We start from the raw sequence: 10,484 nt of genomic DNA on the forward strand, positions 1-10,484 counted from the left end.
ATGGTAGATGTAATAGTTAAAATAAAAATATACATATAAAATGGTAGATGTAATAGTTAAAATAAAAATATACTTTTTTTGAATACGAGTTTATTTTATGATTTAAAATCATGTTCTTTGAACATAATTTAAACTATTTGGGTAATATTTTTAAAATCTAGATAAATAGTTAATTTTGAGAAAAAAAAATACACTATTTTGATAGAAAAACCTAAAATAGTGATAAAAAAATTATTCATTATTTTTTGTCTAACTACACCTTATTGTCACTGACGTTTTTATTACAATATATTATTGCCTATTGGTCAAACATTAATAGTTTATAGATTATAAATTAGTAAGTCTGAAAAAGAAATGACATATAAAGTATTTAAAAAAAAAAATGTTATCAAGAAATCGTCGAAAATAACACAAGTTATTATATTACATACAAAGTATTATATTAACTACTAACATCAGAAGATTAGAAGATTTAGTAGATATACAACAAAATATAGATATAGGATCTAACTCAAGAATAGATTCTCTAAATCCTAGACAATTATACAACATAGGATGGCTAAGTTCTGAACGAACAAGCCTTTACCGATATAGGAGAATAGAAGATTTTCATCTCCCTGACAACACCTACGAGATAATCCCTTAGATATCTCCACAAACAGGAAGACAATTACAAAGTCAACAAGGAAGATATGTCCACATGGGATTAATTACTATTGGAGTCAGATCCTTAGCCAGACATATGATTGAAGCTAGAGCTTTGATAGTTCTACACGATTCAAGATTTCAGAATAATGATTCACAAAGTATAATAGGGATTTTAGAAGTAGATCTAAATCAACCCTTTTCTCTTATTTATCTTGCTCCAAATTTCACGTTAACACTACAAGATTTTATAAATCATATAAATTTAGAAGTACAAACAGTAGGTTTTGGAACCAATTGGATTGGTGAAAATCTACATTTAGACATAACCTTCATAGGAAGAATAAGTAACCATATTTCTTCTATGTATAGAATAAACACTAGACCATTAGAAGAAGCCATCAGCTCTTATGGCACACAATTCTTACCAGCCCAAGCCTTCACAAGAAGAAATGAAGGACATTTATGGCAAACACATTTACCCAGAGAAGAAAATAACCCAATTACAGCCCCTTCATCTGCTATTCTACATAACAGATCGAGAGGACTTAGCCTAAGTTTTGTAGATTACACAAATGTACCACGTCTCGACTTAGAACAAGATAGGTCAGCCGAAAATAGACATAGCACTTCAGCCATCCCTGATAACGAACACATCTCCATGATGAATATAATACAATACGAAGAAGATGAAAATGATGAAATGACTGATGAAGAATGGAATCATCATCAGGCAATTATAGCCATGTATAGACAAGGATTGGCTTGTAAATAGAAATTATCTTCATGTATTTAGATTACAAATAACCAAAACTTCACTAAATATAAAAAATTAAATATTCCATATATTTATTAAAGTTAGGTTGGTCGGTTGGTTCTATCGACCGGTCATATAATCGAATGTGAATACATTGGTGATGTGAGATTACTTAGAAAAAAGTCTTCAGAGATGTGATCGAATGCGCATCCATGGATCGTGTGAGATTACTTCAAAGAAAATCTTCATTCATATGATCATCAACCGCTCGGTTTCCCCCGGTGCTAACAGTTAAACTATCCTCGAGATTCCATCTTGGTCCTTTACACAAATTATGGGTCACATCGTTCGGTCAATCATGTCTAACAATGTCATAATGAATTAATCAGTCATTTAATTAGCACGAAAAGATTAGTAATCATGATTAAAATGCAATTTGGTCATGATCAAGTCGACCCTAATGACGAACCTATGTGAGAAACTATAAATACATGTTAAAGATATGGTTGTTAGGACTTTTGTCTCGCATCAATTACAACATTTATTATTTTGACTGATCGACCCTTGTAGTAAAAAACATCACACCTAAGGAGGCATGGCGTGGAATGAAGCCATATATTTCTTAGTTCAAAACCTTTGGTTGCATTGGATTTGTTCATGCATCTGACCAGAAAAGAAGAAAGCTTGATGATAAGAGTAATAAATGTGTGTTGTTGGGTGTGAATGAAGGATTTAAGGCCTACAAACTTTATAATCTTGTCAATAAGAATATTTATATAAGCAGAGATGTTAAGTTTCAAGAGGATGCAGCTTGGGAATGGGGAGAAGCCTAAACCAACATAATGCTTGATCCCTTGGAAGAAATCGACCCAACAATTGAGGAAGTAATTTAGACATCTCGGAATGATGCAACAACAACAAATACAATAGTTCTAAAATCAAGTTCAAATGTGTCTAATCTTTCACCAAGAACTGTAGAAATTATAGCTGAAGGGAGGGCCAGAAAACCACCAGCATGGATGAGAGAAAATTATGATCTTTAAGTTGTCAAAATGTTGGTTTACTTGGAGACCTTGGATCTTTGGAAAGTTGTAGAAGAGGATTATGAAGTCCTTATGTTGTCGAAAAATCCTTCCATGACCTATATCAAGCATCATAAGGAAAAAAAAACAGAAAGCAAAGGCAAGGTCATGCCTTTTTTATGGGGTTTCTACCATTGTTTTTACTAGGGTCATGACTCTCAAATCGGCAAAAGCAATTTGAGATTATTTCAAGATGCAATATGTTGGAGATGAAAGAATTTGAAATATGCAAGTGCTTAATTTAATGAGAGAGTTTAAGCTTCAGAGGATGAACGAGTCTAACAAAATCAAGGAATATTCATACAAATTGCTAAGTATTGCTAACAAGATAAAATTGTTAGGAGTTGATTTTGCATATTTCAGAATTGTTGAAAAAATCTTGGTAACTATACTAGAAAGGTATGAGACAACTATAGCTTCCTCGAATTCAAAGGATCTTTCTAAGATCACTCTGGCATATGTGTTACATGCCTTATAGGCCTAGGACCAACAAAAATTGTTGAGACAAGATCGTGTTGTCAAAGGTTCTTTTCTAGTCAAATGAAGTTGAGAAGAATCAAGCATCAAACAATGTAAGTCCAACAAACAATCAATTTAAAGGCAAAGGGGGAAAGTTAACTTATCCACCTTGTCAATATTGTGGTAAAAAAGGTCATCCACCTTTCAAATGTTGGAGAATACTAGAGGCAAAACGCAATAAGTGCAACCATATGCGACATGAAGTTGTAATTTGTAAAAGAAAAAATTACCATGATGAAGAAGCTCAAATTATTGATAAAGAGGAGGGGAACCAACTATTTGTGGCTACACGTTTCTTAAGCAGTGAGTCCAATGAAAGTTGGCTAATTGATAGTGGTTGTACCAACCATATAACTTTGACAAGTCATTCTTCAAAGATTTGAGGCCAACTAATGTCACTAAAGTCAAAATAGGTAATGGTGATTGTATCACAATCAAAGGAAAGGGACAATTTTAATAACAAGTTGTGAAGAGACAACATTTATTTTCGATGTTCTTTTCATTCCTCAACTTGACCAAGACTTATTAAATGTTGGTCAACTTATTGAAAAAGGATTTAAAGTTGTTTTTGAAAACATAATTCTTGATTAAAGATGCAGTTGGACAAAATATGTTTGAGGTAAAAATGAAAGGAAAAAGCTTCTATCTAAATCCCTTGGAGGAGGAGCAAGTTGTTTTCTCATTAAAGAAAAATGTCATATAATTTTGGCACAAAAAGGTTTGGGCATTACCATCACCAGGTGTTGGTGCAATGGAGCAAACAAGGGTTGTCACTTGATGTTCCTAAGCTTGATGATCAAATTTCAAATTGCAACGCTTGTCAATTTGGAGAGCAAAACAGAAAATATTTCTTAAAGATGGCCTAGAGAGCATCAAGGAAGTTGCAATTAATTCACACAAATGTTTTAGGTCCTTGAAGAACATCTTCATTGAAAAAAACAACACAAGGCTGATAGAAAGTTTAAGAAAGAAATAACGAAAGTCTTTAAGAAAGAAATGATGGGTTAATGACTTTCTTCCTTGGCATTGAGATCAAACAAGGAGAACATGAAATCTTCATTTCTCAAGAAAAGTATGCCAAGAAGATTATGAAGAAGTTCAAACTTGAAGAATGCAAAGAAATGAGCACTCCAATGAATCAAAAGGAAAAACTATGCAAGAAAGATGGGACTGAGAAGATAGACCAAGCATTTTTAGAAGCATAATTGAATGTTTGATGTACCTTGCAATAACTCGACCTGACATCTTAAATGTTGTAAGTATTTTATCTAGGTTTATGCATTGTCCAAGTGAAATGCATATAAAGGCCGAAAAAATGGTGATTAGACAATTTTGGTATCAAGTTCAAAAGAACTGAAGAATGTAAGTTAACAAGTTTCTCATATAGAGATTATAGTGGTTCAATTGATGATATAAGGAGTACCTTAAGGTATTGTTTTAGCTTTGGATATGGTGTTTCATCTTGGAGTTCAAATAAACAAGAAAATGTTGCGCAATAAAGAAGTTGAGCTTATTCATAACACAATTGTTGTTAACCAAGTCTTGTGGTTAAAGAAAATTTTATTTGATCTTAACATGGAAGAGAAGGAAAGTGCAAAAGTTTTGGTTGATAATCAAACTGCAATAGACATTTCCAATGATCCTGTCTTTCATGGGAAAACCAAGCATTTTAACACTAAGTTGTTCTATTTAAGTGAGGTATAAAAAGATAGAGTCGTTGTTCTAGTTTATTAAAACTGAAAACCATGTTCTTGATTTGTTTACTAAGCCTTCCCATCACTTATATATATTGTGAATTGGTCTTATCTCTAGTCGATGTGGGACTTCCAACACACCCCACAAAATCGGCTCGTAAGGTGAGGTTTGTACCTCACTTATATATTGTGAATTGGCCTTATCTCTAGTCAATGTGGGACTTCCAACACACCCCTCACGCCGAGGTATATTCATCTCGTGGGTGGGACTAAAAGTGGGTTTTAAGCCTAATTCAACCCCACAAAACCGGCTCGTAAGGTGAGGTTTGTACCTCACTTATATATTGTGAATTGGCCTTATCTCTAGTCGATGTGAGACTTCCAACAAAGAGTTTTTTTTTTTCTTTTTTTTAATACTCATGAATATGAATATAGATTTTGAAAGGTATTTTCATATTCAAAAATGTGTTTTAAAACGATCAATTAAGAAAACATTATATTCCAAATTAGATATTTTAAAAGATATTTTCAAATTTAGAAATACTTCATAAAACACTCAATAAAAAAATAAAACATAAATGACACAAGAAATTTTATTATATATTTAACAAGGAATAATTTGAAAATGAAAGTTTTATCGGGACAAGAAGAAAAATGGGTGCATAATATTTAGGCTTATGATGGTATTTATTTTACCACTTCCATACTTTTTTTTTCTTAAACCTAGGTGTAAGAAAAAATAATTATCATTTGAAAATATTTAAAATTTGCAATTCAGATATTTATTATAAACTATGTAATTTAAAACGCAGAAATGTAGATATGCCGTTCATAATATAGTTTATCCAAAATATATTTTTAGATTATGAAAATATATTTTGAATTACATAATTTAGAATTAAAATATGCATTGTAGATAATGTAATTTAAAAATCTAAATATATATTTTAGACTATGTAATCTCAATAGAGGTGATCATGGATTGGATTTTTAATGATCCAATCCATATCTATTTTGGATCCAAATAATTTGATTAGATTTTCGATCCAAATTCATTTTTTCAAAAAAAGTAGATTGAATTTTTTTAAAATCCAGATCCAAATATTTAGATCAAGTTTAAATCCATATCTAAATATTTGGATCAAGTTCAAAATCCAAAATCCATTTTTGATAAAATAAATTCAAATTAAATTTTTTCAAACTTGTGTCCATAGGGCTGACAACATAGAATTTGACAGATTTTTGTCGGGGCCAATGAGGCCAAATTTTAGCACGGGATGAACTTGGATGACTTTCGAAGGAATTTTGGTCGGGGACGACGTGACCAAATTTGGGCCAAGGTCGACTTGACAAAATTTCAGTCGAGATCGACTTGACTGGATTCGACTGAATTTCGGCTAGGGCGATTTTGCCTAATACGACCAAATTTTGGCCAGAGTCGACTTGGCTAAATATGGCCACATTTGAGCCACGGCCTGATCAGTCAAATTTTGGTCGCGATTGTCTCGGCCAAATACGGTCAAATTTTGTCTAGGTCGACTCAGCCCAATGCAGTCAAATTTGGGTCAGGGTGAACTCAACCGAATACTTCCAAATTTTGTCCAGGACCAACTGGGCCAAATTTCGATCGGGACCAACTTGACAGAATTTGGCCTAATTTAGCCAAATTTTGTCTAGGGTCACGCCAACTCAATCAAATACGACTAAATTTGAGCTAGTTCGTCTCAACCTTTAGCGTAACCTAACCAAAAATATAAACTGAAAATTTGGATTGGATATTTTGGATTATCCATTTTGAAAATCTAGATTTAGAGTATGGGTATACAATCCATAAAATATATAAAATGTTGATCAGATTGATATCCAAATCCAATAAAATGGATTGGATTTTTAATAAAATGAATATTAAATGGATTGGATCATGAAAATTAGATTTTTTTGCCCATCCTTAGTTTAACTTTTCAAATCATCCTCTTCTTCCTTCCGCTCATTTAAGAGTTCAATAAATATAAATTATTGTTGTTATCCTCATAATTTTTATTTTTATATGTTAAATAAACATTAATTATTAGTTTTACCCTCATATTTTTATTCTTTTAATTTTATATATATTTAATCTTTTTTTATTAATACATTTTTTTTACAAGAGTATAATTTAAATTTGTTAGTACAAATTTATGGATACATTAACAATTATTTTATTAAACTTCTAAAATTTACATTTAAATTGTAAGCTTTAAAGTTTATGAATATAAATTTTAGGGGTGGCAATGCGGGCCCGGCGCGGCGGGCCTGAAAATTGAACCCGCAAGCCTGATCTGGCCCAGCCCGCATAGGCCCGCGACCCGCATAAAAATTGAGTTATTGCGCACATGCTTTTTTGTGTACTGTTGTGAGACTGAGAAACCAAACCAGGGAACCCGTAAAAACGCACTATGCCCCTTTCCTCATTTTCGTCTGCCCTAAAAATGCAACCCAATCACGGCCAACGCACTGAGCGCACAGTGCTCCCTTCCAATTCACGCTGCTGACCAACCCAATCACGGCCAACGCCGTTGCCGTCGAACGATCTCCTTCTACCGTCGATGATCACTCTGCACCGCGAACCACCGAAGCGCACCGCGAACCACAGGAGTGCAGGTCTCCTTCCACCGACGACGACCACTCTGCACCACGCCCACCGTAGCGCAGCGAAGGAGCTTCTCCCTTCATCCCTTTCACCTGATTCACGGCCACCGCAGCGTAGCCCAGGAGCACCCGATTCACGATTCACGACCACCTCCACCCCCTTCTTGATTCCCGGCCACCGCGGCGTTGTAGCGACTCTCCTCGACCACTCTGACGATTCACAAGGTCACCGCACCAGCAATCACACAGGTTTTGAGTCTTCCTTTCGATTTCATTCTTGTTGCTTTTTATGAATATGCAATAGCTTGTGTGTGTGATGCTTTATATTGTTACTGCTTGAAATGTGTGTTCATTTCGATGTTGTTGTTGCTGTGTGTTGCCATTGCCCCTGCTCAATTGCTAGTTGTTGCTGATTTGGTTTGGTAATGTGTGTATTTTATCAGGAAATTGAATTAGATTAATTTAGAAACAAGAATGACTGATAAGGATGATGTTAAGTTAGAATGGTTTTAAGTAAAAAAAAAGTCCAAACTGTGCGGGCCAGCCCGTAGGCCCGCGGGCCAACGTATATGCGGGGCGGGCTGGCCCGCATTGCCACCTATAATAAATTTCAAGGTATAGTGTTTATAGACGTCTCACGTCTCATGTCGCACGTCTCACGTTGCACGTCTCATGTGGCACGTCGCACGTCCCACGTCTCACATCGCACGTCTCACGTCTCACATCTCACGTCTCATGTCTCACGTCACTTGTCGCACGTTGCACGTCGCATGTCTCTCATGTTCCACGTTTCACGTCTCACGTCTCACGTCTCACGTCTCACGTCCCACGTCGCACGTCCCACGTCTCACGTCCCACGTTTCACGTCTTACATCTCACGTCTCACGTCCCACGTCCCACTCCTATGTCGCACGTGTCACGTGTCACGTCCCACGTCCCAGGTCTCACGTCTTAAGTCTCACGTTTCACGTCCCACGTCCCACGTCGCACGTCCTATCTCCACGTCTCACGTCTCACGTCCTATGTCCACGTCTCACGTCTTACGTTTCACGTTTCATGTCTCACATCTCATGTCCCACATTTTACGTCCAACGTCCCACGTCTCATGTCCCACGTCCCACGTCTCACGTCCCACGTCTCACGTCTTACATCTCACGTCTCACATCTCATGTCGCATGTCCCACATATCACACCCACGTCTCACCTTCCACGTAACACGTCTCACGTCCCACATCGCATGTCTCACATATCACACCCACGTCCCACCTTCCACGTAGGACTTCTCATGTCCCACATCGCACATCTCACATTATTACACTGAAATACTTGATTCTTTCATAAAATAATGGTGTTTTGGTTTACTGGTTGTAGTATGGCTAAGGTTCTTCTTTATTGTTTATCCTTCTTCAAATTTCTTATTGATCGAAAGAAGAGAAAGGACATTATTTTACCGGAAATAGGAAAGCTAACCTTATGCATCAAAAATAATTTGAAGCTTTTGTAGATGTATGTTATCATTACATGGATGACTTTAGAAAAGTGTTTAAATGTTGGCAGCCAATATTTTTTTTATTGGTTTTCTGTTCTGACATTCAATATGCGAAGAGATGTGTCACAAAATTTTAATCAAGGGTGGGCAAAAAATCTATTTTTTAATCCAATCTATTTTTTCTATTATCTAATCCATTTAATATCTATTTTATTAAAAATTCAATCCATGTAAAATCCATTTTATTGGATATGGATATCAATATGATATATATATATATATATATATATATATATATATTATGAATTGGATATCCATTCTCTAAATCTAGATTTTCAAAATGGATAATCTTATATTCAATCCAAATTTTCAGTTTATATTTTTGGTTAGGTTAAGCTAAAAGTTGAGACTGACTAATCTAAATTTAGTCGTATTTGATTGAGTTGGCGTGATCCTATACAAAATTTGGTCAAATTCTGTCAAGTCGGTCTCGATCAAAATTTGGCCTAGCTGGTCCTGGACAAAAATTTGGAAGTATTTGGTTGAGTTCACCCCGACCCAAATTTGACTGCATTGACCTAAGTTGACCTAGACAAAATTTGACCGTATTCGGCCGAGACAACCGTGACCAAAATTTGGTTGTATTCATCCTAGTTGGCTTCAGTCAAAATTTGGTCGAATTCAATCGAGTTGGCCCCGATTGAGATTTGGCCGAAGCAGCCTTGACCCAAATTTGTTCATATTTGGCTGAGACGGCCTAGGGTGAAATTTAGCCGTATTCAAATGAGTCGGTCATGATCAAAATTTGGCTATATTCAACTAAGTCGGCCACGACTGAAATTCGATCGAATTCAGTCGAGTCGACTCTGGTCAAAATTCGGTCGTGTTGGCCTCGACCAAAATTTGACCGAGTTGGTCCTGGCCTGAATTTGGTCGTATTCGGCAGAGTTGATCGCGACCAAAATTTAGTCATATTTAGGTGACGGTCCTAACCTAAATTTGGCCAAATTCAGTCGAGTTGGTCATGACCAAAATTTGGTCAAGTCGGCACTTGCCCAAATTTAGCCGTATTCGGTCAACTAAGTCTCGAACGAAATTTGACTATATTCAACTTAGTCAACTGTGATCGAAAACTGACATATTCAGTCAAGTTGGTCCCGACCGACGAATTTAGTGGAGTCAACCCTGATCAAAATTTGACTGATCAGGACCTGACCCAAATGTGGCCATATTTGGCCAAGTCGGCTCTAGCCAAAATATGGTCGTATTAGGAAAAATCGGCCCTGGCTGAAATTCAGTCAAATCCAGTCAAGTCGATCTCGACTAAAATTTTGTCGAGTCGACCTTTGCCCAAATTTGGTCACGTCGTCCCCGACCGAAATTTGTTTGAAAGTCATCCAAGTTCATCCCATGCTGAAATTTGGCCTCGACAAAAAGTCTGCCAAATTCTATAGTGTCAGCCCTATCAAAAATGTAATCCACATCCATTTTAGATCCAAATAATGGATGTGGATCCAAATTTGTGTCCATAGGGCTGACACCAAAGAATTTGACAGATTCGGCCGAATACTTCCAAATTTTGTCCAAGATCAAGTAGACTGGGTCAAATCTCGATCGGGACCGACTTGACAGAATTTGGCCTAATTCGGTCAAATTTTGTACAGGATCAC

This window comes from Vigna unguiculata, chromosome 2 (genome assembly GCF_037176805.1).
Source record: "Vigna unguiculata cultivar grain cowpea cultivar isolate G323 ecotype 2 chromosome 2, ASM3717680v1, whole genome shotgun sequence".
NCBI classification, from domain to species: Eukaryota; Viridiplantae; Streptophyta; class Magnoliopsida; order Fabales; family Fabaceae; genus Vigna; species Vigna unguiculata.